The 25,786-nt window shown below is 45.9% G+C and overlaps 1 long non-coding RNA gene across 1 annotated transcript in view; it reads left to right on the forward strand.

Moving 5' to 3' along the window:
* Positions 1–25,786, forward strand: part of LOC121817470 (uncharacterized) — an 80,984-nt gene that overhangs the window by 37,180 nt on the left and 18,018 nt on the right. The window contains exon 3 of the long non-coding RNA XR_006057383.1: positions 20,941–21,076. This is a non-coding gene — a long non-coding RNA (uncharacterized LOC121817470). The remainder of the gene's footprint in view (positions 1–20,940; positions 21,077–25,786) is intronic.

Raw genomic sequence — 25,786 nt, forward strand, 5'->3', positions numbered from 1 at the left:
GTCCGTCTAGTCAAGACTATGGTTTTTCCAGTGGTCATGTATGGATGTGAGAGTTGGACTGTGTGAAGAAGGCTGAGCGCCGAAGAATTGATGCTTTTGAACTGTGGTGTTGGAGAAGACTCCTGAGAGTCCCTTGGACTGCAAGGAGATCCAACCAGTCCATTCTGAAGGAGATCAGTCCTGGGTGTTCTTTGGAAGGAATGATGCTAAAGCTGAAACTCCAGTACTTTGGCCACCTCACGTGAAGAGTTGACTCATTGGAAAAGACCCTGATGGTGGGAGGGATTGGGGGCAGGAGGAGAAGGGGACGACAGAGGATGAGATGGCTGGATGGCATCACTGACTCAATGGACATGAGTCTGAGTGAACTCCGGGAGTTGGTGATGGACAGGAAGGCCTGGCGTGCTGCTATTCATGGGGTCGCAAAGAGTCGGACACGACTGAGCGACTGAACTGAACTGAACTGGGTCTCCGTTGCTGCACCAGCTTTTCTCTGGTTCTGGAGAGCGGGGCCACTCTCTAGCTGCGGTGCGCTGGCTTCTCATCGCGATGGGCTCCCGTGTTCTGAGCATAGGCTCTAGGGCACGCAGGCTCAGGAGTTGTGGCTCCCAGGCTCTCGAGCAGAGGCTCAGGAGGGGTGGCCCACGGGCTTCGTTGGGATTCCCAGGTGGCTCAGTGGTGAGAAATCCACCTGCCAGTGCAGGAGCCACAGGAGGTGTGGGTTCGATTCCGGGGTTGGCAAGATCCCCTGGAGGAGGAAATGGCATCCCACTCCAGCATTCTTGCCTGGGAAAGCCCATGGACAGATAGGCCTGGCGGGCTACGGTCCATGTGGTTGCAAAGGGTCGGACACGACTGAGCGACCAAGCACGCACGCACAGGCTTAGTCGCTCCGTGGCGTTTGGGATCCTCCCAGATCAGGGATCTAACCCCTGCCTCCTGCACTGGTGGGTGGATTCTTTACCACTGAGCCCCCAGGGGAGCCCTGAAACAGGGAGGTTTTTAGTGGAAGAAGAAGGAAGTCAAGGACTTCAGTCTTCTAAGCAAAGCAGGAGCTGTGGGCACAGGGGTGGAGTGGGTCCGGGGTTTAAGAAAAATGGAAACAGTTGGAAAACGTGCTCGAGGAATGTGATAGGGAGTCAGCCAGGATCAAGGAGGCTGTCTGAGTGGCACTGAGGCCCCACTGAGATTAGATAATGGGGTGCTGATCAGAGCCGTGGCCTGACTTCTTCCTGCCAGCCTGCAAAGAGAGAACAAAGCCAGCGGGGAGGCTTCAGATTATGGGTCCAGGAGTCGCCACCGGACTGCAGGGATTCCCCGTGAGCTTCCTAATTCGGTTCATTGATGAGGAGCCCGTGCACCGCTCTGCCCGGTGCCTCTGTACCAGCCCCGGGTTGCCACGCGTCTCTCGGGCCTCGCTGAGATGAATCCAGTAACTGCACTGAGGGTGTCTGCGGGGCCAGAACGAAAGCCATTAGAGGGTGCGGCAGGGATGGAGACACACGGGGCTGCTGAGCTGCTGGGAGCACAGGAGGGGTGGACAAGAGGAGGAGAAGGGGAGAAGGGCCAGGGTTGCTCCCAAACAGATACATCCAGGTCACCTTTACAGGACGAGTAAGAGGTAGCCAGGCAAGGTTGGGGGGAAGGGTGTCCTGGAAAGGGGAAACCACAGGAGGAAAGGCGTGCAGGCCTGAGGCTGCGAGGTCTGTATAGATGGACACATCCGAGTGAGTGTCTTTCCAGGGTCAAGTAAAAGGAGAACATGATCCGAGATGGGGCTGGAGAGGTGGGCCAGGACCTCACCCTGGGGGACAGGGGAAAAGGGGCCTCTGAAGGAACCTGAGACAGCAGGATCAGGGGAATAAAGAGAGTGCAGTCGTTAAGTCAGGTTAGCCAGGAGGTTATTGGAGTGATGAATGATTGAGTGTTGAGTATCCTAAAGATGCCCAGTAAGACAGTTTCAAAAATCTCACCAGCAGGCTTGGCTAACGGGGAGATCCCATGTGACCTTCGCCAAATACGTTTTGATGGGCCAGTGGGAATTGAAGGCAGAGCACAGAGGACTGACAAGTAGGTGAGAAAAGAGAGAATCTGAAAAAAAAAAAAGAGAGAGAGAGAATCTGAGACCTTTTTCTCAGTAGAAAAGAAAAAAAAGGTAAAAGCAAGTATGGATCAGAATTTCAAGAGAGGATATGTGGGTTTAAGGAAGGGAAGATTCTTTTTCTTTTTTTTTAATTTTTATTTTTACTCTATTTTACTTTACAATACTGTATTGGTTTTGCCATACATTGATATGAATCCACCACAGGTGTACATGCGATCCCAAACATGAACCCCCTCCCACCTCCCTCCCCATAACATCTCTCTGGGTCATCCCCGTGCACCAGCCCCAAGCATACTGTATCCTGCGTCAGACATAGACTGGCGATTCGATTCTTACATGATAGTATACCTGTTACAATGCCATTCTCCCAAATCATCCCACCCTCTCCCTCTCCCTCTGAGTCCAAAAGTCTGTTATATACATCTGTGTCTTTTTTGCTGTCTTGCACACAGGGTCGTCATTGCCATCTTTCTAAATTACATATATATGTGTTAGTATACTGTATTGGTGTTTTTCTTTCTGGCTTATTTAAGGAAAGATTCTAACAGAGAGAGTGTAGGGAGGTGAGAGAGAGGTTCACATTTTAAGAAAGAAAGGAATTGGCATAGAGCCCGGGAGATGGGAGGGGGTGGGTTTGGGTGGGAGTGGGAAGAAGAGTTGATCTTGTCTAATTAGCTCCATTTCCTTTATAAAGCGTGCAGCACGGTGATCTGCTGAAAATGAGAAGTGAGAAAAATGATAGAGTTAGAAAGAGGAGGTCACATGAAAGGGCCATTGGAGAGGAGCACAGGACCCGTGCAGGTTGCAGAAAGTACGCGAGGCAACGAGTGGAAGAGGCTCTGCTCAGGTCCCGGCCAATAAGTGTGTTAGTCACTCAGTCATGTCTGACTCTTTGTGACCCCATGGACTGTAGCCAGCCAGGCTCCTCTGTCCATGGAATTCTCCAGGCAGAAATACTGGAGTGGATAGGCATTCCCTTTTCCAGGGGATCTTCTCAACCCAGGGATCGAACCTGTGTCTCCTGCATTGCAGGCAGATTCTTTACCATCTGAGCCACTAGGGCTCTCTACAGATGGTGGAAATTATCTGTGTTCAAGGTGAATCTTGAAGGAACATATTCAGGGCCTAACGAATCTCAAAGGGACACAGTTGTGAGTGGAGGCAGTGATGGGCCTGAAGGTCAACCACCTATGGGGATCTGAAGGCAAATGTTTAAAGAATAAAGATTCTCTTAGTAGTTTTTACATTGCTCTTCCAGGCCGTGCTAGTGGTAAAGAACCCGCCTGCCAATGCAGGAGACCTAAGAGATAAGGGCTAGATCCCGAGGTTGGGAAGATCCCTTGGAGAAGAAAATGGCAGTCACTCCAGTATTCTTGTCTGAAGAATTCCATGGACAGAGGAGCCTGCTAGGCTACAGTCCATAGTGTTCCAAAGACCCAGCCACGACTGAAGTGACTTGGCATGCATGCCAGCTTCTGGGTGTTGAGATTTGGGAAGAAGAACTCATTCTGCAAAATAAGAAAAACTTGCGAATTCTGGGGCCATGTTATTTATGTAATTCCAGAGGCAGAGACTGAGCTAGTCTCTGCTGTCAGAGACTGAGTCTCCTGCTGCAGTGACTCCAAATTAAAAAAGATTAAACTGATAAAGTGCAGTCTGAGATGATGTGGTTCACAACAGAAAAAAACCCAAAAGATTCCATGACTGGAATTGCTTGGTTCAATCGTCTTCTCTTTTCCCCATTTTGCTAAGTAAGTGTTTATTCAGTGCCCTAATAGGCTCACAAAGTCAACAGAAACAAAGTTGGGCCCAGATTCTGTTGGCGTGCCCCTGGTTTTGTTGGTGTGGGCAGGTGTGGGCTGCTGTGGGCAGCAGGTACAAGCTGTGTTTTCCTCTCTTTGCTTGCAGTTGAGGTTAAGAGTACCTGCTTTTCGGTTGCACTAATGGGGTTTGATCCCAGCTTACTCCTGACTTAGACCATCATATCACTCTCCAAGCCTTAGTTTTCTCGTCTGTAAAATGTAGATAATATCAGTATCCATTTTCAAGGGTCCTTGTGAAGATTAAATGAGGTCAGGCATATAGAGCATTCAGCATACAGAATGCCTGACAAGTAGAAAGTGGTCAATAAATGTTCATCCTTCCTATGAATGTTAGCCTGACTTTCCTTATCTCTCACATGCTAAGCTACTTCATTGGTCCATGAGCCACAGTCAGGCGGGGTCCCAGAAGATAAGGCAATCATGATGTTTTTTACAGTATCACAGATTGCCTAACTCTGTGGGATGATGGTTGGAGCCATTCAGACAGAATGCCTTGAGACAAATGCAGCTACGTGGGTCTCAGTTAGTAGTGTCTGTATCATAGGAGAGAAAAGCGCAGCCCCTCCTGGGTTAGAGGTAAGGGAGGCCATGTGTTACCAGCTGAACCCAACAAAAATCTTCCAAGTCCCAAGTCCAAACCAGGCTGCAGGATTACTCTCTGGTAATCCCTGAGTAAGAATATGGCTCATGATATGGACCAGCCTCTGGAAGTGGACAGAAATGACTAACATTCATTTTTTCATTTATTTACTTATTTATTTGTTTATTCACTCATTTACTTTTCAACACTTACTGGCCATCCACTATGTGGCAGAAGCTGCTTTCCTGTTGAGGTACAGAGATAAATCTGATTATTCTAGAGACCAGGAAAATTAGAGCAGTTCTAAAGGCTGTGGCCATTTTGAATAATGTCTGTGTTTGGGACATTATGCTAAGGACTCAACGTATTTTATTTCCGTGCCCCTTGCCCTGTAGTCCTTTGCACATGTTGTTCCCTCTTCTCTTTCTGGACTAAACAGGTCTTCAGAACTCAGTTGAGCTGCCATGTATTCCAGTAAAGCTTCTTTGACTACCCTTACCTCCAAGTCCAAGTTAGGTGTCCTTCTTACGTGTTACCCAAGCATGCTGCATGCCTCCAGTGGTCTTAGCATACTATGTCAACGAATCATCTCCTTATTGATCTGTGTCTACCTCTAGCATGGAAGATCCATGAGGGCAAAGAGGTGATCTTTTCCAAAGACCAGATCATTTGTCTGGTCTACCACTGTATTCCACCAGGCTAACTGGCACACGGAAATCTCTCAATAGATATATCGAGAATAAATACATGCCGATACTCACCAATGAAGTAAGCATTGTTACTTTTGTTTTACAAATTTGTTGTCAAATAATTTCCCCAAACCTAAACAGCATGATACTGGTAGAGATGGGAACTAAACAAATCCATAGTGTTAACTCCCAGTGAGGTACTCCTAGAAGATTCTGAGACTGCAGCCTGCTGTCTTTGAGTGCTGGAGTCTTAGAAGAAAGTAAGAGAGGAGTTAAAAATGTATTAGCTCCAGATTCAGACTTTCCCCTAAAAATTCAGAAAAAAAATTTAATTGGACAGGGACTAACTTTTTAAAAGATATCAGTGTTATTTAATGCTGTGTCTTTAAGCCACTTACAGTCATCTCCCATGCTACCGCTTGTGTATCTTCCATGCTGGTCTAAGGCAGTAGATTTTACTCCCTATTCTGGGAGCCCAGGGATTTTCTGGGGTGAAGAGTGGCTGTGTCAAGATGGGGAAGTAGCTCAGCAGGTGGGGCTCTGAGGCTGCACCCCCCAAGTTAGAGCAACTCTGCTCTTACTCAGGGCTGTAAACATTTCATTTTTAAAAGAGTTACGCTGCTAGAAAAGCAATACCTTGAAAACCACATCCATTTACTATATACCTGCTAGGGGCCAGGTCCTTTACATACTTTAAACTTCTCTCTACAAAGTAGCCTTTGTTAATAGATGAGGCAGTTGACAGTCTGAGAGATTCAGAAACCTATCCAAAGTCATCTGGATCATAAGAGAGAGAACTGTCATTCCCGCCTAGTCTGTCTGCTCTCTTTCTGTTTTTATATCCTGCTTTGGAGTTCTTCCCATTCAACATATATTTATTGAGAATCTACTACTTCGCAAGGACTTGTTAGGTTCTGGGGCGAGAAACTAACAATCTTTTGGAAGAGAAAAGCATGTGAATAAATATCTATACAGAGCTTTTGGAATGCGATGCTCCAGTGAGACATGGGATAAAGAGTGGTCACTTCTACCTGGTGGAGTGACAAGGTCGTCATTTAGGTTTCTTAACTGTGGCAGCGCAGCAGTATCCGTGATGATAGGAGTGGTGGAGAGATGACATTGGAGAGTTGGGGAGGCCGAATTTTAATGGATTCTGTGTTTCATGCATACAAAGGTTCAGAGCCCTGTGTCTGGAAATGGCATCATTTAATTGATGTATAGTCCCCTAATCCTTAGTTATTTTGAAAATTCCAGTCTTAGCTAAAAAAAAAAAAAAAAAAAAAAAAAAATCTGTGGATGAGATTTGTTGCCATTTTAGAAGGAAAATGGAAAGATAATCTGAGGAAAGAAAAGTATTTGGAGGAGAGGCCCCTCTCCCCCAAGGAGTATGGACTTTAGATACTGGGGATCCGTGAAGGATTGCAGTGCTTAATTTATCATACTGAGGCTCTGAAGTCAAGGAGGGCCTCCTTGACCTACACATCCAGCTAAGCTTGCCCTACACTTCCAGTTTCACAGTCTGTCTCTCCCAACACTTGTTCCCTGAGGACTTACTCTCCCGTGGCCCATTTGTGTCTAGATTTTGTCTTCTTCCAGTCCTGTGTTGCACCAAGGATGACCCCAACCAGGCATGAAAGTCAACGTGCAAAAGAATTCACTCACACCAAAGCGCATGAGCCTTGCAGATTTAACTAAAGATTTCTTAGAGGCGTTAGAGGAAAAATTTACAGCAGTCACACCAAAGTCCACTTTTAGACATTCCTGTTCTCTCCAAATTCCTCCTTCATTCAGTAACTGGCCTAAGGCACCCGTCCTCACTTCCTGGATCACCTGTTGAAACTTCGAATTCTTCTGTTAAGATGTTCCCCAGGCCCAGGAACAGAACTAGGCTGAGGTCCAGGGCTTAAGATAGACGTCAAGCCCCAGGTGTTTAGAAAAAGCTTTTCCACCCCGTATCCAACAACCTTCAGGCCAAAATACAATGTTCTTCGTGAAAGGAATTCTAAAAATCCTAAGTATCGTATGACATCCCTTATATGGGGAACCTAAAAAAAAAAAAAGATACAAATGAACTGGGCTTCCCAGGCGGCTCAGTGATGAAGAGTCTGCTTTGCCAACGCAGGAGACACAGGAGATGCGCATTTCTGGCTTGGGAGGATCCCCTGGAGGAAAGTTAAGTCACTAAGTCATGTCAGACTCTTTGAGACCCCATGGACTGTAGCCCACCAGGCTCCTCCGTCCATGGGATTCTCCAGGCAAGAATACTGGAGTGGGTTGCCATTTCCTTCTCCAGGGGATCTTCCAGACCCAGGGATCTAACCCAGGTCTCCCACATTAGCGGCAGATGCTTTTAACCTCTGAGCCACCAGGGAAGGGGGAGGAAATGGCAAATAAACTTATTTAGAAAACAGAAGGAGACTCACAGACTTAGAGAACAAACTTATGGTTGCGGGGGCCATGGCGGGGCAGGGGGTTGTTGGGAGGAGGGTGAGGATGGGAGAAAGGGTTAGTTAGGGAGTTTGGGATGGACCTGTACACACTGGTATAGTTGAAATGGATAACCAACAAGGACCTAATGTATAGCTCATGGAACTCTGCTCAATGTTACGTGGCAGCCTGGATGGGAGGGGAGTTTGGGGGGAGAATGGACACATGTATATGTATGGCTGAGTCCCTTTGCTGTCCACCAGAAACTGTCACAACATTGTTAATTGGCTATCCTCTGATACAAAATAAAAATAAAAAAAGAGGAATCTTCGTGTATAATTTCCCCTGTCTGGCTATAAAAGGATTAAGATAACAATAGACTCTTTGATCTGAAAGGATAAAGCCACACCAGTGTTTGTACTGAGATTGTACTGGGCAATCTCTCTTGAAGAATGAGTCATTCTGTCAATCCTGGACAGAAAATATGTGTCAGAACCAAGCCAAGAGAATCTTTTTTGATCTTGTCAATGGGAAGAGTCAAGATGTTTAGGCGAAGATCCTAGGTGGTGGCCAGCATTACCCACAGGCAACAGGTAGGAGCTTTGAAGTGAGAGCTTAGGCAGAGCATCTGGGAAGGGATGTCAACCCTTTGGATGGCTAGCTCATTGACATTCATGGAGCTTGTATGAAACAGGAGCTTGTATGAAATGGGAAGAGGTAAAATCCCTGAGAACAATCCAGTTCAAGTGGAATCAGAGCCTGTGCTTTGAAAATGGCCTTATTTACTTGATTGATACTCATGTGTTTTTCTTTTGCTCTTCCCTAACCCTCGGTTGATTTTGAAAGTCCATTTTAGCTGAAGAATCTGTGAAACTGACTTGTTGCTATTTTAAGAGGAAAGTAGAAAGATATTTGAAGAAAGAAAGAAAGACGTTGGGGGAGCATCATTCTGTTGAGAGGGTTGGAGAGCTGTTGGAGAATGGAGGAAGTGAACAAATTGACAAAATCCAAAAGGGAAGAGAATACTTAGAACCTAGAGGAACAGAAGAAGAGTTTCTAGGTCCAACTCCCATCCTCCCCCTCAAGGTTCTCCTTCCAGGCCAAAGTTTGAGGATATGAGTTTTCCTTTACTGGGAGAAAGTCACAGTAGATTTCTTTATCAAAATATGGTTGCTGAGCTGGGTCACTCTACCCCCTGTTTCTGAGCCATAGTAAAGATATACCTTTGTCAGTAAGGTTCCTGAAACTCGTGTACCAACACTGATTTTCAACCCCAACTACATACCTGCTCCCTCAAGGTTTACCTGAAGATGGGGATGGGAGAGAGATGTTGAGATGTATCCTCTAGCTCACAGGTTTCAAATAATTGTTGCTAGCATTGGAATTCTTTCCCGAGTAAAATTGTAATTGCAAGCCACAAATATAGTGCAATAAAATTAGACTGCTCCGGTTGAATTGCAACAGGGGGTCGGGAGCCCATCTTTCTTGCTCCCTCACTGCCACTTCATGCCAAGACTCCAAGTTTCCTCCTGGGAACTCTAGAGATGGAAGGAGTTCTTTGCGAAGGCCATGCCACTAGATAGCCGTCCTCAAAGCCCTTGCCTCATGACTCTGGCTGTTGCATGTGGGTAACAGTTCATCTCAGTCCGTTGGAACATGCCCACTTTTCCCTGGAGACCCTTGTGTGGGTCTCTGTGCCTAGGGGAGGCACAGAGTACATTTGATCTGTGAGGTTACATGCCTGTGCTGACATCTGCTGAGATGTCCAACAGCTCTTCAGGTCCTCAATCATCTGTCCATCCAGGTTGCCTTTGAATCATTCTTCATCCACATCTGAAAGCTTCTTTGGTGTCTTTTGTTCTCTCAGGAATGATTCTATAACTCCAGTGTCACACAATGACACAGAAACTAAGTCTCTCTATAACTTCCCAAATCACTGCAGATGGTGACTGCAGCCATGAAATTAAAAGACACTTCCTTCTTGGAAGGAAAGCTATGACAAAGCTAGATAACATCTTAAAAAACACAGACATCGCTTTGCCAACAAAAAGTCTGTATAGTCAAAGCTATGGTTTTCCCAGTAGTCACGTATGGATGTGAGAGTTGGATTGGGAAGAAAGCTGAGTGCCGAAGAATTGATGCTTTTGAATTATGGTGCTGGAGAAGACTCTTGAGAGTCCCCTGGACAGCAAGGAGACCAATCCTGTCAATCCTAAAGGGAATCAACCCTGAATAGTCATTGGAAGGACTGATGTTGAAGCTCTAATACTTTGACCACCTGATGCGAAGAGGCAACTCGTTGGAAAAGATCCTGATGCTGGGAAAGATCAAGGACAGGAGGAGAAAGGGACAACAGAGGATGAGATTACTAGATAGCATCACCGACTCAATGGACTTGAGTTTGAGCAAACTCCGGGAGATGGTGAAGGACAGGGAAGCCTGGCAAGCTGCAGTCCATGGGGTGGAAAAGAGTCGGACATGACTTTAGCAACTGAACAACAACATAACCTGCATATAACAGGCAATCATTTCTTCTCAAACATCTTTCAAGATTTCTGGCACAAGTTTTCTTTATTCCTGAAGCCTGCAAGCATGCTATTAAGGTGTTTGAGGCTTCAAAACTGAATACCCAACAGAGAGGAACTTAAAGCATAAGATGAAATATTGTTTACTGGAACAAGAAGTCTGGAAGTGATGGGGAGTAAGAAGATTGACTCTTTCAGCAATAAAACGATGTCATCAAGGACCCAGGTACTTTCCATATTCCCCCTCACCGTGCCCCCCGCCCCTCCATCCTCGGGCTTGTTCCATGGTTGGAGGTGGCAGTCACTGTCTCAGACATCACCTCCTTACACAACAATTCCAAAGACCAGAAAAAAGCCTCCCACATCTTTATTTATTTTTTAAATTGGAAAGTAGAACAGATTGTCAAGTAAGAAGATGATGTTATTCAAGCTATTGCAATAGAAAGAACGTTCATGAATGAGAAAGTTCTCTAAGAAAGGAGAGGGGGGCCAGAGATTTTAATAAGGGTAGGTCAGCAAAGGGGTCGTCCACAGTCTTATAAGAGTCATGAAGAAGATAGAGATGAGTCTTCTTTTAGTGCATGGGAGAGCATTGCTGTAGCTGTTTCTTGGAATACAAAAGAGAAGAGAGATTTCAGAGAACAAATGTAGGGGGGAGTTTCTTAGCCAGCTCTGTTTTCTGAGAGCACAGGGCTCAGGTAAAGTTCAACACTGCCTGCCCTTTTGTTGAAAAATGAACGAATATCACTTGTCACTGAACAACTCAGAAGTAATTTATAAACCCCTGAATGGAGTGAAGCAGAGTCTGAGAAATAGTCTCTTGAGGACTTTTTGTTGCTTCTATTCCTGCAAAACCAGTTCAACCATCTGCAGAGAAGTGGTGGCAAAGGTAGGTTATTTTAGGGTCCTGGAGATCAGGCATCTTAAAAGAAGTATGTTTAAAGGGCTTCCCTTGTGGCTCAGCTGGTAAAGAATCTGCCGGCAGTGCAGGAGACCTGGGTGTGATCCTTGGCTTGGGAAGATTCCCCTGGAGAAGGGATAGGCTACCCACTCCAATATTCTTGGGCTTCCCCTGTGGCTCAGCTGGTAAAGAATCCGCCTACAATGCGGGAGACCTGGGTTTGATGCCTGGGTCGGGAAGATCCCCTGGAGAAGGGAAAGGCTACCCACTCTAGTATTCTGGCCTGGAGAATTCCATGGAGTATACAGTCCATGGGGTCGCAGAGAGTTGGACATGACTGAGCGACTTTCACTTTAAAGTGAAAAAGGGAAAGAGTGATATAAAAGGTTGTATTAAAGAACCAGGAATTATACTCTAAGAGTAACCAGTCCAGTGGATTCCCACAGGCCAGTGGAGGAATACATCCAGTTATGCAGCACAGCTCCTTGAGTTTCTTGAAGTTCTTGAGCTAGAATGTCAGTGTTCTTGGTGAAATTGCTGTCCACAATCAAGGTTACCACTCATATAAGGGCATGCATGACCCAAGCATTTCACCAGCCTTCCTTAGTAGTCCAGAGAATGGCTTGTCAAGAGAGAATTCCAGCTCACGCATGCCCTGCCGTGAAGGATAGTGCCTCAAGCTTTATACCAAGCAATAGAGCTCCAGCTTCCAGACCTTCTTCAGGTCCTGGGGCAAATGGCCAGCAGCAAGGCAACCAAGAGTCCCAGAAAGAATATGGACAGTCAAGCTATAGTTCTTAGGGATGCCACCAGGCAGAAGGCAGGTAAATTGGAAAAGTTAGTTTGGAAGGTTGTAGCCAGATACTGAAGGAATCTGGAAGAATTGAAAATTGGGGGAAAACTGACTGTTTGGGCAAGGTAACAGGATCTGGTTCAATTTGCAAGTACCCAGGTACCAAAACTGGTTTTTCCACGGGGAAGAAGGAAGTCAGTTAATCTCTGCCTGACAAGACAAAGTTTGCGTATCCATTGTCTTCAGTTTATAGAGAGGTATGAAATAGCTCAAATACAATGAAAATCTCAAAAATAGACCCATTAAATGTAGCCAGCTCTGACCACAATTAAATCCCCTTTCAGGAACCTTCAACAACTTTCTATATCCATTGCATATCCTTTATTATAACTTCTCAAAGTGGCAAAACATAAACACATTTATTAACAGACCCAAATAGCATATAAAAATAAGAAGCGAAAGTATACAATCTAAATTATACTTAGTGACACCATTTCAGAATTCTGTCTTTTTAGAAATGATGTTAGTATCTAACAAAGATCTATTAATGAAGTCAACTTAGTATCTGTCCAGGATTTTGAGAGTTGCCTAATGATCTTGGAAATTATGTTCAAGCTAACATACTAGAAAACATAATTGGAATAAAGCTTGTCAGAATAATGATTTGGTATGATTAAAGAAATATTTGAATTAAAAATTCTAAAATTCTCTATATTTAGTAGAAGTAATGCTAACCTAGAGCTTCCCTAGTGGCTAAGTGGTAAAGAATCCGCCTGCAAATGCAAGAGCCTTGGGTTTGATCCCTCAGTTGGTAAGATTCCCTGGGAAAGGAAATGGCAACCCACTCCAGTGTTCTTGCCTAGGAAATCCCATGGACGGAAGAGCCTGGCAGGCTACAGTTCATGGGGTCTCAAAAGAGTCAGGCACGACTTAGTCATTAAACAACAACAACAATGCTAACTTACTCTATCAGTAAATCTGGATAAGTTTAGGAAGAAGATATTCATGTAGAGTAAAAACTTATTTGTATCATGCATAACTATAACTCAGAAAGCAGCTGTTTTATTAAACTGAAATTGTTGAACTAGTCTTGTTTGCCAAAGATTTACTTGCATCCTGAGCACTTGAATTTTAAAAAAATTTCTAAGTTTGTTTCTGTAAGAATACCTTTTTTTTTTTTTCAAACATTGAAAGTATTCCAGACTCAATTTCCTTCATTTCCTTTTTTTTTTTTTTAGGAACATTTAATTTATACATGAGCTTTTTTGTCTCTAAGCTAGCCAGACTACAAAGAGTTCCTTTAAGATATTTAATAACATAATTTGGGCATGCCACCTAGAGATGGGAGAGTACTACACACTTAGATAATGAGAGGCTTTCTGAATTGCAGACATATAAGCATGCATAGGGGCTTCCGTGGTGGCTCAGTGGGGAAGAATCCCTCTGCCAGTTCAGGAGGTGCAGGTTCATCGCTTCTTGGCCTTTTGGCTAAGATCAGGGAGATGCAGGTTCAGTCCCTGGGTTGGTAGGATCCTTGGAGCAGGAAATGGCAACCCACTGCAGTATTTTTGCCTGGGAAATCCCATGGACAGAGGAGCCTGGTGGGACTACAGTCCACAGGGTACAGAAGAGTTGGGCACGACTGAGCGATTAAACAACAGCAACAGCAAACACATATAGAGGGGGAGCCACTTCCAACTTCAGTTCTAAACTTCAGCCATGGGTTAAATGGGTCCTCCTTTTAATTCTCAGTCTTCTTTCTCATACTTGCACTTTGAAATCCTCCCTTTCCTCAAAGCTGATTCTCATGTGCCTCTCCCATGAAGCCTTGCCTAGCCCGCTGCAGGGGGTAATTTCTTACGTAGCCCTTACTCGTCTCTGACCACTTGAATCAATCAACCTGGATACAGTTATTTATGCATATTCCTCATCTTCTCTCTAAATCCAAACTCAGGGATGGCAGAGACCAGGTTATCTTTCCTCCAACAAGCATTCATATCACACCCACTGTATTTCAGGTACTGTATAGGCACCTTTTAAACAACAAGTGACCAAAAGGTAGGATCCCTGCTTTCATGGGCTTCCAGTTTGGAACTGGATGTAACGTTGGGAAGGAGTGGGGTGAGAGTTGCTGCCTTGACCTGAAGGATGAAGTAGCTCCCTCACTCCCTGCAGAAAACTAGGACCAGTAGTAAGAGCAAAGAGCTTTTAGGACACATTTGCTATGAGTTAGGGGCCTTACGGGCTTCCCAGGTGGTGCAGTGGTAAAGAATCTGCCTACCAGTGCAGGAGACATGGGAGACACATTTTAAATACGTGGGTTGGGAAGATCCCGTGGAGAAAGAAATGGCAACCCACTCCAGTACTCTTGTCTGGAAAATTCCATGGACAGAGGAGCCTGGTGGGCTACATTCCATGTGGTGTCAACGAGTTGGATATGACTGAGCACACTACACAGGGGCTTTACAGATTTAATTGTATTTATTTATCACAGTCAACCTCATAAGGTGGGCACTGTTGTTATCCTTCCCAAATTACCAATGAGGAATCAGGCACAGAGGAATTTAAGTCTCCTGTCCTATGTTACAAGTCAACAGAAGCAGCAGGATTTGAAACCAGATTGTTTAAATCCAAAGACTGTGCCCTTAACCACTACATTATATAGCACCTCCAGGCAAAACTGGCACGGACGATTATTACAATAATAGCCACATGTGCACCACACCTCATGTGTCCACACCCCTTTGCAGTCTGTCATTGCTGCCTCTCTTATCAGGAAGGGGAATCTCTTGTTCCACCCTCTTTTTTTTTTTTTTCTATCTAACCTGGGCTAATCGCATGACTTGCTTTGATTAATAATTATGGTTGAAATGACACCGTGGGAGTTCCAGAGCCTAGAGCTCAGGAGGCTATGCAACTTCCACTCTTACCTTCTTGGAATTTTGAGGCCACCACGTTAGGAGGAAGTCCAGGCTATCCCCCTGGAGGATGAGAGGTCACATGGAGAGGATGAAGGCTCTCCAGCCCACAGCCAGCATCAACTGGCAATTGAGTAAGACCCTTTTGGATATTCCAGCCACAGCTGACTCCCCTTGTCTGCAGCCATACCTGTGAGCCCAGGAGAAACCAGTGCAACCTCCCAGTAAATCCACTGAATCAAAAATAGTAAGCTGTTGTCTTAACCCAGTAAATTTTGAGGTGATTTGTAATGAAGCAATTGATAACTAAAATATATAGGTTTTAAATTCATTGTCTATCTTGGGCTAGCTGCTTTTTAGTAAGGGTTACATGAAAGAGAATTATATGGGTAGTTTGAGCTAGAGGAATGAAGACAGCATGTAATTAAACCCTTTTATTTTATAGAGGAAGAAACCCAGCCCAGAGAGGAGAAGTGACTTGTCCCAAACCACAGTTTTTATAGCCTGAGTCAAGACTAAACCCGTCTTCAGAGTTCCATGTCTAGAATTCTCTTCGCTACATGACACTGCCCAACTACACTGCATTAAAAGAGTAAAAGAGCTATTTCCAACTAATTTTAAGAATAAACATGAAAAGCTGTTCATAGTATCTAGCGTTAAATTTATAGTCTTAAATTGTGACATCCATGCAAAGAGACCCATATGCCAACAACCCATAAGATGCCAGGAAAGAAGCAATTACTGGAAACAAGGCTGTGAATTGTCATAATTGAATGTATATATATATATATATTGCCTCTGGCAGGATCTGTGCATTTATGAATATGCCAGCTTCTTGATAGACCAGTTGTTCTTACCTTGGCTGCACATTAGAATCATCTGAGGATTTTTAAAGATTGTCTGAGGCTGACCCAGGCCTCAAAAGTTTGAAAATTGGTTCTGAGTGAATCTGTTGCACAGCTGTGGCTGTGAACCCCTGCTCTGGACCGTGCATTCCTGGAGGGGCAAGATGTTTGTCTTTGCACCCCCTGGAGTGCCATGCCAGAGAACAATTGTTGATTGAAATTGGGGACACAGTGCTGAAAGTCCCTACAGAGAGCAGCTATTTCAGAGTGGAAAGTACATGGGCTTTGACGTCAAAAAAAATCTGTCTTTGCCTCTCAATTTTGCTTATTTAGTAGCTGTGTAACCTTGGATACAACAGGCTGTCTGAGGCATCTATAAAATGGATATAAAGATGATACTAACTTCCCAGGGATGTTATAAACTCTGCTGAGGTTATTTAGCTTTCATAAAGCTCCTTGATAACAGTAAAGGCCTTCTCAATATTGCTATTTCTATTCAGAAAGGAAATAGAGAAACGTTTTAAAGAAAATAAAATGGTAGAAGCAATGAAAGATGATTATAATAATTTAAGCAATACAGAGAGTTATTTTAAAAAATCGAGTACGAATTGCCTATAATTCCTCCGTGAAAAGTGAAAGTGTGAGTCACTCAGAGTGTCTGACTCTTTGTGACCCACATAGACTACAGCCCACCAGGCTCCTGCGTTCAGGGGATTTTCCTGGCAAGAATAGTGGAGTGGATCGCCATTCCCTTCTGCAGGGGATCTTCCCAACCCAGGGATTTGACCCCTTGTCTCCTGCTTTGCAGGCAGATTCTTTACCATCTTCCACCAGTAGCTTCGTAGTTCTTCCATAAGTACACATAAACATTTTGTTATTTCTCCTTCCAGGTGTTTTCATTGCTGTCCCTATGTGTGCCTGCACGCACTCAAACACATCCACAAAAACATGATTGGGAAAATACAGGAAGACGTTGTGTTCGTTTTCCTTGTTAATAACTTGAGTTCTTCATATCCGTGAATAGAGTAGTTTTTGTGATGTATTTCTAACCTAGTGATTTGATGAACAATTGAAAGAGGTAATATGGCTATGATGAAATGGAAACAAGAGCAAAGCCAGTGTAAATTTGCAGAAAATTTACACATTTGGGGTGCCGAATGGGGAAACAGTGGGAACAGTGTCGGACTTTATTTTTTTGGGCTCCAAAATCACTGCAGATGGTGATTGCAGCCATGAAATTAAAAGATGCTTACTCCTTGGAAGAGAAGTTATGTCCAACCTAGATAGCATATTCAAAAGCAGAGACATTACTTTGCCGACTAAGGTCCGCCTAGTCAAGGCTATGGTTTTTCCTGTGGTCATGTATGGATGTGAGAGTTGGACTGTGAAGAAGGCTGAGCGCCGAAGAATCGATGCTTTTGAAGTGTGGTGTTGGAGAAGACTCTTGAGAGTCCCTTGGACTGCAAGGAGATCCAACCAGTCCATTCTGAAGGAGATCAGCCCTGGGATTTCTTTGGAAGGAATGATGCTGAAGCTGTAACTCCAGTACTTCGGCCACCTCATGCGAAGAGTTGACTCATTGGAAAAGACTCTGATGCTGGGAGGGATTGGGGGCAAGAGGAGAAGGGGACGACAGAGGATGAGATGGCTGGATGGCATCAAGGACTCGATGGACGTGAGTCTGAGTGAACTCCAGGAGTTGGTGATGGACAGGGAGGCCTGGCGTGCTGCGATTCATGGGGTCACAAAGAGTCGGACACGACTGAGCAACTGAACTGAACTGAATGACTGTTGAAAATTATTTCCAAGGTTCCATTGTGGCTTACCCATTTTCTCCTCTGAAAAGACTGAGAAGTGTTTTAGTCGCTCAGTCATGACTCTCTGTGACCTCATGGACTGTAGCCCACCAGGCTCCTCTGTCCCTGCAATTATTCAGGTAAGAATACCAGAGTGGGTTGCCATTGCTTTCTCCAGGAGATCTTCCTGACCCAGGGATCAACCCGGGTCTCTGCATTGCAGGCAGGTTCTTTACCATCTGAGCCACCAGGGAAACCCTAAAAGACTGCTGCTTCCTACAAAAGCTTGGGAATTGGCTTAAATAGTCTCTACCCAGGAGCCTTCCCTCTCTAGAAAGGCCTTAGTCACAGCCCCCAGATCCTTTCGGCCAGCAACCTTTATTTACACGTGGCTTCAAAGGCAATGAGGAAAGGAATGGAAGGAAGACCAGAATGTGCTTATTCGAGTAACTATTAATTTGAGGAAAGCAAGTTTCATACCCGAGCCAACCTAAAGTTGATCCAAAAGTCAACAGTTAAAAGAGCCAGAGCAAACACACAGGTCAAATCTCTGAGGGCTAGACTGTCTAGCAAGAGATCCAGCTTCAGGAAGGACACGCAGATGACTGACCCCTTTCTGGCTCAAGCCTCCTTCTTTTCTGGATGTAATTCCTAATAGCATCAGAGCCTCTTATGTGTCTGTCAGCTGGCAGCCTTGTCCATAAGGAGGCTGTGTTTACAGAATCGATGAGGAACAGAGGAAGGGCATCTGTGTATCTAAACCAGGGGCCTCTGTTAAGGATGCTCCCAGCATGGGCACTTGTGTGAGTGGCTCCATAAAAACAAGGCGTTTGCCAGAGCAATGCCTTGTTCTGCCCAGGAGCCACTGCTCAGAACAGCCTTGGAATTTTTCTTTGCAAATTTTCTTTGGAGGCCCACAAGAAAAACCTGTTTCTTTCATTCTTTTTTTTTGTACCTTCTGATTTGTTGTTGTTGTTGTGTAGATCTTGTTTAGAATAAAAGGAACTAACTTGGAGTTGGAGAAACCTATGTGTTAATTCCAATTAATCTACTAACTGGCCGAGTGTCCTTAGATAATCACATATCCTCTGTGTTTCTTAATTTCCTTATCCATAATGAAAGAAGCATGATCATTACCTGCTTCCCATCACTTATCACAAGGGAAGTTACTGTGTTAGAGGCAGCTGTAGCCTCTAAGGTCACTACCAGGCCAACTGGTACACCCTACCTGAGGTCATGGAATAGAACGGCTCACTAGCCAAATGAGGGTTTTGAATCTCGTGGATTACAGAATCCATGTAAAACACAGAGTGGAAGCAAGAAGAGGTGAGCATGCGGGTACCGTGTGATCAGGGCAGAAGGACCACAGCACGGAACCCTGGGGTGGGCAGTGTCCATCTGCCCACCTCACCCTCTGCCACATCAACCTTCCTCCTTGGGGACCTTCCCTGCTGATGGTTCGGTTACAGGATGAGAGTTGAGGTTTGAGCTATGGGGCTCCGCAGTGGAAAGTGCCCTGCCCAAGAACACACAAGTGGTTGGAGAGACAGCTCAAGTACACCAGCGCAATAGCTGTAGCTTGCAGTTCACCTGCTGAGCAGGCCTGCGTTTCAGCCATGAGGTTTTGCAGGGGCCACACAAGTCAGAAGGGGTGTCAATCAATGTGTGGCTGAATTATGGCCTCATGGATATTCATTGCTCACGTATATATAGCACACCCAGAATATCAGTACCTCCCAGGACTCATGCATATTTATCTGTCACTTATATTTAGTGCACAGGTGCCTCAAGAATATTCAGTGCCTCCTAAAAAGTAGAAGAAGAAGGCAATGGCACCCCACTCCAGTACTCTTGCCTGGAAAATCCCATGGATGGAGGAGCTGGTAGGCTGCAGTCCATGGGGCCGCTAAGAGTCAGGCACGACCGAGCGACTTCACTTTCACTTTTCACTTTCACGCATTGGAGAAGGAGATGGCAACCCACTCCAGTGTTTTTGCCTGGAGAATCCCAGGGACGGGGGAACCTGGTGGGCTGCCGTCTATGAGGTCACACAGAGTTGGACACAACTGAAGCAGCTTAGCAGCAGCAGCAGCAAAAATATATCTTTTTAACTTTCTATCTATAGTTAAATATACACACCATAGTTTCTGTAATGACATATTTTATGAATTTCATTTGTCTAGTTTTTTCCATTTCTGTTTCAGAATTGAGTATTTTCAAACCAAACAACGAATACACACATTACGGCATTTTATCAGAGGGCTCAAGTGAAAAAGCAACTTGTAAACTGTAAAGTCCTCCATAATTTTAAAGGGTTATCATTATCCCTGTTAGTTTGATTATGGCCATTTATAAAAATCAATTTTATCTTCAAAGGGTGAAGAGAAGGCTGTTTAACCCAAAGACTAAAAGCCATGAACTCTTCCAATACTTGGTTTTAATAGTTTTGGGGAAATTGCATAACCTCGCTGAGACGGTTTTCTCATCTGTGAAATGGGAATAACAGTAGCAACTTCATAATGCTCTAGTGAAGATCCAATGAGATGATGTGTGGAAAGCACTTAGGAAATTCCTTGACCCACAGGAATGATGATGTCATCTAACCTCTATTGAATTCTGACTCTATGCCAAACCCTTCCTGATTACATGATTCTATAGGTATGCTTATCATGCCCACCTTACAGATGAGGATTTTAAGATAGAAACAGAATCCACATCCAGGCAGTCTGACTACAAGCCCATGCTCTTGACCATTTTGTAACACTGATGCTACCACAACAAATATTCAATGCATGTTTTGTCATCACGTTAGTAAAATTTCCCGCTAGAGCAGATACTCAATATCACGTGGCACTGGTGTTGATATTTTGAACTGACTCTCTCAACCACAATGCTACCTTCCATCTAGTTAGAGAAGTTGTCAAAGGATACATGATGTTTTCCAGAATCCTTGGCATCTAGGGTTATAATGTAAATTCTGCCTTGAGGTTAAATGCATTGGTGAGTAGCATGAGAGGCAGAAGTGAGGTGAAGCCATCCTCTTGCTGCTAAGGCTGCTGGCAAACGAGGTGTGGTGGACAGACTCTCAGATGGCCCCAGATTCTCCCTGCTGACATTCACACCCTTGTGAAATCCTTTCTCCTGAAATATGGGTGGTAGGACCTGTGACTTCCAGCAGCCCCAGGGATGGGTTTCATAGAAGACAATTTTCCTACAAACCAGAGGGAGGATGGTTTTGAGATGATTCAAGCTTATTACATTTATTGTACATTTTATTACTATTATTACATCAGCTCCACTTCAGATCATCAAGCATTAGATCCCAGAGGTTGAGGACCCCTGTAATAACCCATGGGATGTGGCAAGGTGATGGAATTACATGTACAGGATTATGTTGCATGAGACTTCATCATCCATCTTGCTAGGAGATGCTCTTTCTCTTCCTGGTTTTTGGGAAGCTAGTAGCCATGTGGCAAGAGGTTGAGGATGCCATCTGCTTAATAATAATCAGTAAGAAACTGAAGCCCATTTTCTGACAGCCTGCAAGAAGCTGAATGCCACCAACAGCCATGTGAGCTTGGAAGCAGTTCCTTCCCCGGGCAGGACTCAGATGAGACCACAGCCCCAGTTGACACCACGATGGCACTTCACGAGACGCTGAGTCAGAGGATGCATGTAAGCTATGCCTGGATTCCTGACCACAGTAACTATGAGATAGTAATGTGTGTTGCTTTCAGCCCCTAGGTTTATGATGAAATTGTCATGCGGCAATAGAAGACTAATGTGTGTGCACGCTAAGTCACTCCTGTTGTGTCCGACTCTTTGTGACCCCATGGACTGCAGCCCACCAGGCTCCTCTGTCCATGGGATTTTCCAGGCAGGAATACTGGAGTGGATTGCCATGCCCTCCTCCAGGGGATCTTCCCGACCCAGGGAGGAGCCTGCGTCTCTTATGTCTCCTGCACTGGCGGGCAGGTTCTTCACCACCCGCACCACCTGGGAAGCCCTAGGAAGCTAACACGTGAGGTTATAGCTGAGAGATGACTTGGCTGTTGTGGCAGCAACAGAGCCTGCTGACGTGGGCAGGGCAGCTACCATGGACCGGATGTCCTTGAACTTGATAGTCCGGTGCTGGGCCCGTGGCGTCCATTCCTCTAGCTCCTTTGGCAGCTTTACTCCCCTAATATCCCACGTTAAATCACTTTCTTCTTGAATTACTCAGAGTGGTTTCCATTTCCTATACTGCATCTTAGTTCCTATCATCACCTTGCTTCAAAATCATGGCCTTTCTATCCCAATATTTTATTCTTTCGTGATCCAAAAGCATTTTAAGAGAGAACAGAGTAGTTTGCTTTCAAAATGTCAAGGAAGAAAGGAAATGATAGTGGTTGAGCAAGTCTAATCTGTGAACAGCCACAGCAACCCTTTCTTAAAGAAATGTAATATTTAAGTTCTTTAATTTTTATTAGTCCTTTTTCTTAAGTTGAATTACATTTCCTTTTATTTATTTTTTTAATTGGAGTAGAATTGCTTTACAATCCTGTGTTAGTTTCAGCTGTACAACAAAGTGAATTAGCAATATACCTATACATATATCCCCTCCCTCCTGAGCACCCCTCCCCCATCCCACCTCTCTAGGTCATCCCAGAGCTGAGCTCCCTGTGTTACACAGCTAAGGAAGGTAATAGTAATTTCATTTTTTAGAGGAAAAAACTGAAGTTCAAAGCCTAAATTACTACCTTTTAAGGATAGCATCCGTGGGATATAATTCAAGGTCGAAGGGACACCTGATTGCACATTCTTTTCACTGAACCGTGTTGTTAAGAATACCCTGGGTCCCTGTGTATCCCTGCACACACTCTGTAGCGCTCACAGTCCATTAGGACAGATCACTGAGAAAACAGACCATTGCAGAGCAGTGCATCCAGTCCCGGGATGCAGCCTCGCACAGGGTGTGGAGAGGAGAGTGGGGAGGGGCGCCAAATGACCTGACTTGGGGGTCAGAGTCCCGGGAGGAGGGTCCCACGGTGGCCTGGGATAGCCTTCAGTGCAGGGACTTCATGGATCGCTGACATGAAGCTGTGGGAACTCCACAGAGTGGTGCCGGGCAGGGACACGGGCGGAAAGGCTTCAGTGACTCGGGGAGACCTGGGGCGGCCTTGACCGGCCGGGAGCAGATCCCGTCCACGTTCCTGAGCACAGCGCGCTGTCCCTGGAGATGGTTCAAGCCCCAGGCTCGTTCTTCAAGGCTGACCGGTTGTCAAGCTCCAGCAGGCCACAGGCTTGTTTTCTTTAGTTGCTTGCTCTTTGGCACAAATGTATTTTCCATTAATTGCGGTTTTCAAAAATTAAGTTTAAAGCCTTTGGTTGAGTCTAAAGATAGATCTGGCTCACTTTCATCAAAACTTACCCAGCTTTCCTGTCAGGAGAGAAAACAAAGTTTGAGAGTTTAAATCTCAGACAGCTTAGATTAGTTCGGATGCCAAAATATCTCAGCTCTAAGACCCCATGGGCGATTTTTTTGAACCCTTCTGAACTTCATTTTCCGTATCAGAGAAACGAGTGAAGAGGGACTCCTGTCTGAGCGTGTGATGGTTTCTGTGAGCATGAAAGGAAGGCCAACGTTGCTGCCCCTGGCGTGCTGGTCCTTGGCGAGGTCTCACGTCCCTCCCTGCCTGGCTCTGCCTGCCGCGGGCGGCCCCTGCCTTTCCCACGTCCCGTGTCAGCTGGCTCCTCCCCGGGTGTAGTCAATTCGAGGTGCTGGTGGGAGGTTATCAGGTGGGGGAAGGGAGACGCGGGGCATTCCTCCTCCCTCCGTCTGTGGGTGAAACCTCCAGAGCAGATGCTGCTTCTCGCCTGGTTTCTTGCAGGCACGCCCCCCGTGGTTGGGCTCAGCTGAGGGGAGCCCAGCACTTCCGCTGGGGGACAAGACTGCCTCCCTCCTCCTTTTCGTTGGAAACCCCGTGTAGTCTTCATTCTTCTCCCGTTTCCTGGTATTAGATTCTCTGTTTTCTTTTTTTAATTGGAGGATAGTTGCTTTACAGTTTGTGTTGGTTTTTGCTGTACAACAACATGAATCAGTCATGACTATATATATAATAACTACATGTAAAGCATCAGCGTAAGCACATGCTCAGGGTGGTCCCTGGCACACTGGGAATGATGAGATGGAAGCACAGTCCTGAGATGCAGGCTCTGAAATGAGCCTCCCTCTCTGGTACCCTAATGCCGCTGACTGCATACCTATGTATCTATCTCCTGGCCCTCTTGCGCCTCCCTTGCTTCCCCCGTCCCACCCCTCTAGGTCATCACGGAGCACCAGGCTGAGCTCCCTGTGTTACACAGCAGCTTCCCGCTAGCCCTCTGTCGGACACATGGTGCTGTGTATATGTCAATGCTACAGCCTCTGTTTTAACGCTTAGGAAGGTTCTGTTTTCTGCCTGAATTCTGACGGCTGCAGGGAGTGGCATGCACTTGCCTGATGGGGTCTGTTTTCTCAACGAATGATTAGCCAAGACACCAGGTGAGAGGAGGCCAAGCAAAGCCTAAAGCACACTGGTTAGAGATGTTGGGGCGTCTTCACTCCCCGTCTCCTGAGCAGGTGTTCAGTGAATGTGGCTGTGATAGGAGGGTCGTTCCCTTTCTGCCTATGGAGAGTACCGTGAGAAACACGCCTTTGAGCAGAGCAGAAGGGTAGGGAGAGCTGCCACTTCCGTTGGCGGTTCGCAGCCCCCCACCCCCACTCTCCCCAGCCTGTGCCCTGGGCTCTGGTTTCCTGTGCTGGTGAGAGCTGGCCTGGCTTCTCAGCACCCAGGCTGTCGCCATGGGGTTGCTTGGAAGGACTGCTCCCCCCCATGAAGAACGGATTTTTCCAGCCCCACAATCTGGGGCAAGAGCTCCTCTCACCCTAAGAACAGACCGAGAATGTCTGATTATTTGCCTGAATGTCTGAATGTCAAGAATATTTGCCACAGCTATTCAACCAAGATTTTATTTTCACATTCCTGCTGCCCGCTTCCCAGCTCCACACCAATCTGTTGTTTACATCCCAGAGCCATTTTATTTTCATTCCCAGCACAGCGCGAGTCAGAGGCATCCAGAATGGGCTCCACCCAGAGTCAGGAAGAGTCCAACACAGGCTGTGCCACTGGGAACGGATGGTCACTGGACTGAGCCCACTGGAGCGGGCAGAGGAGGTGAACTCCGTGCATCCGTGCAACCACGTGCCCAGGATGGTGCCTGGCACACTGGGAATGACGGGCTGCAAGCACAGGCCTGAGATGCAGGCTCTGAAATCAGCCTCCCTGCCCCTCTGTGCCGGGGTCCTCATCCGCACCATCGCTCGTGCTCAAAACAACCCTGCGAGGCAGAGTTACGAAGTCTGGTTTGCACATGATGTCATCAAGTCTCAGAGAGGTTAAGCGATTTGTGCAACGCTGCACAGCTGGTCAGTGTCAGAACTGGGATTCAGAGCCACACCTTTCAGGTTCCAAACTCGTCATCATTTCAACAGTTTTATGCTGCCTCCCTGACATCTTCGTGGCAGATGTAGATGGACCTAGAGACTGTCACGCAGACTGAAGTAAGTCAGACAGGGAAAAACAAACATCTCATATTAACGTGTATGTGTGGAATCTAGAAAAATGGTACAGATGAGTCTTATTTTCAGGGCAGGAATAGAGAACAGACACGTGGATGGGGAGTGAATTGGGAGACGGGGATAGACATATACACTGCCACGTGTAAACCAGGCAGCTGGTGGGAACCTGCTGAATAGTACAGGGGACTCAGCTCCATGATCCAGGATGGCCTAGAGAGGTGGGATGGGGCGGGGGATGGGTGGGAGGGAGGTCCAAGAGGGAGGGGATATATTGATACACAGAGCGGATTCACTCTGTTGTGCAGCAGAAACCAACACGCTATTGTAAAACAACTCTATCCCCATTAGAAAAAAAAATACTCTGTGCAACCACACCACATATTTTGCAGCTGCCCTCACCAAAAGCCTGGGTGGACCCCAGTTGGCAAAACATGAGGGAGAATGTCTGTGAACCCAGCAGAATCCACTGCAGTCAGTCCCCAGGGTCTCATCTGCAACTCCGAGGCTAAATAGCAGCCGTTACCTGGGAAACCAGAAGCCATGTGCAGAGGGGAGCGGCTGTGGAAGGAAGGTTCACTTGGATACACCTCCCATCACCCTGAGATTAAGGGACATAAAAAGAGATGGTGGATGAGCTGCCCAGTGGCTGGTGTGAGAAGCAGGCTGTCGTTTGGGAGAGCAGTTTCTATTGTAGGGAGTAACCACTAAACCAAAGGAAGCCTTAATAACAGAGCAACACCCAGAGATCACCTATTTGATGAGCGTTGTTCCCAATCTTATAGGTC

The sequence above is a fragment of the Ovis aries genome, chromosome 21 (genome assembly GCF_016772045.2).
Source record: "Ovis aries strain OAR_USU_Benz2616 breed Rambouillet chromosome 21, ARS-UI_Ramb_v3.0, whole genome shotgun sequence".
Classification (NCBI taxonomy): domain Eukaryota; kingdom Metazoa; phylum Chordata; class Mammalia; order Artiodactyla; family Bovidae; genus Ovis; species Ovis aries.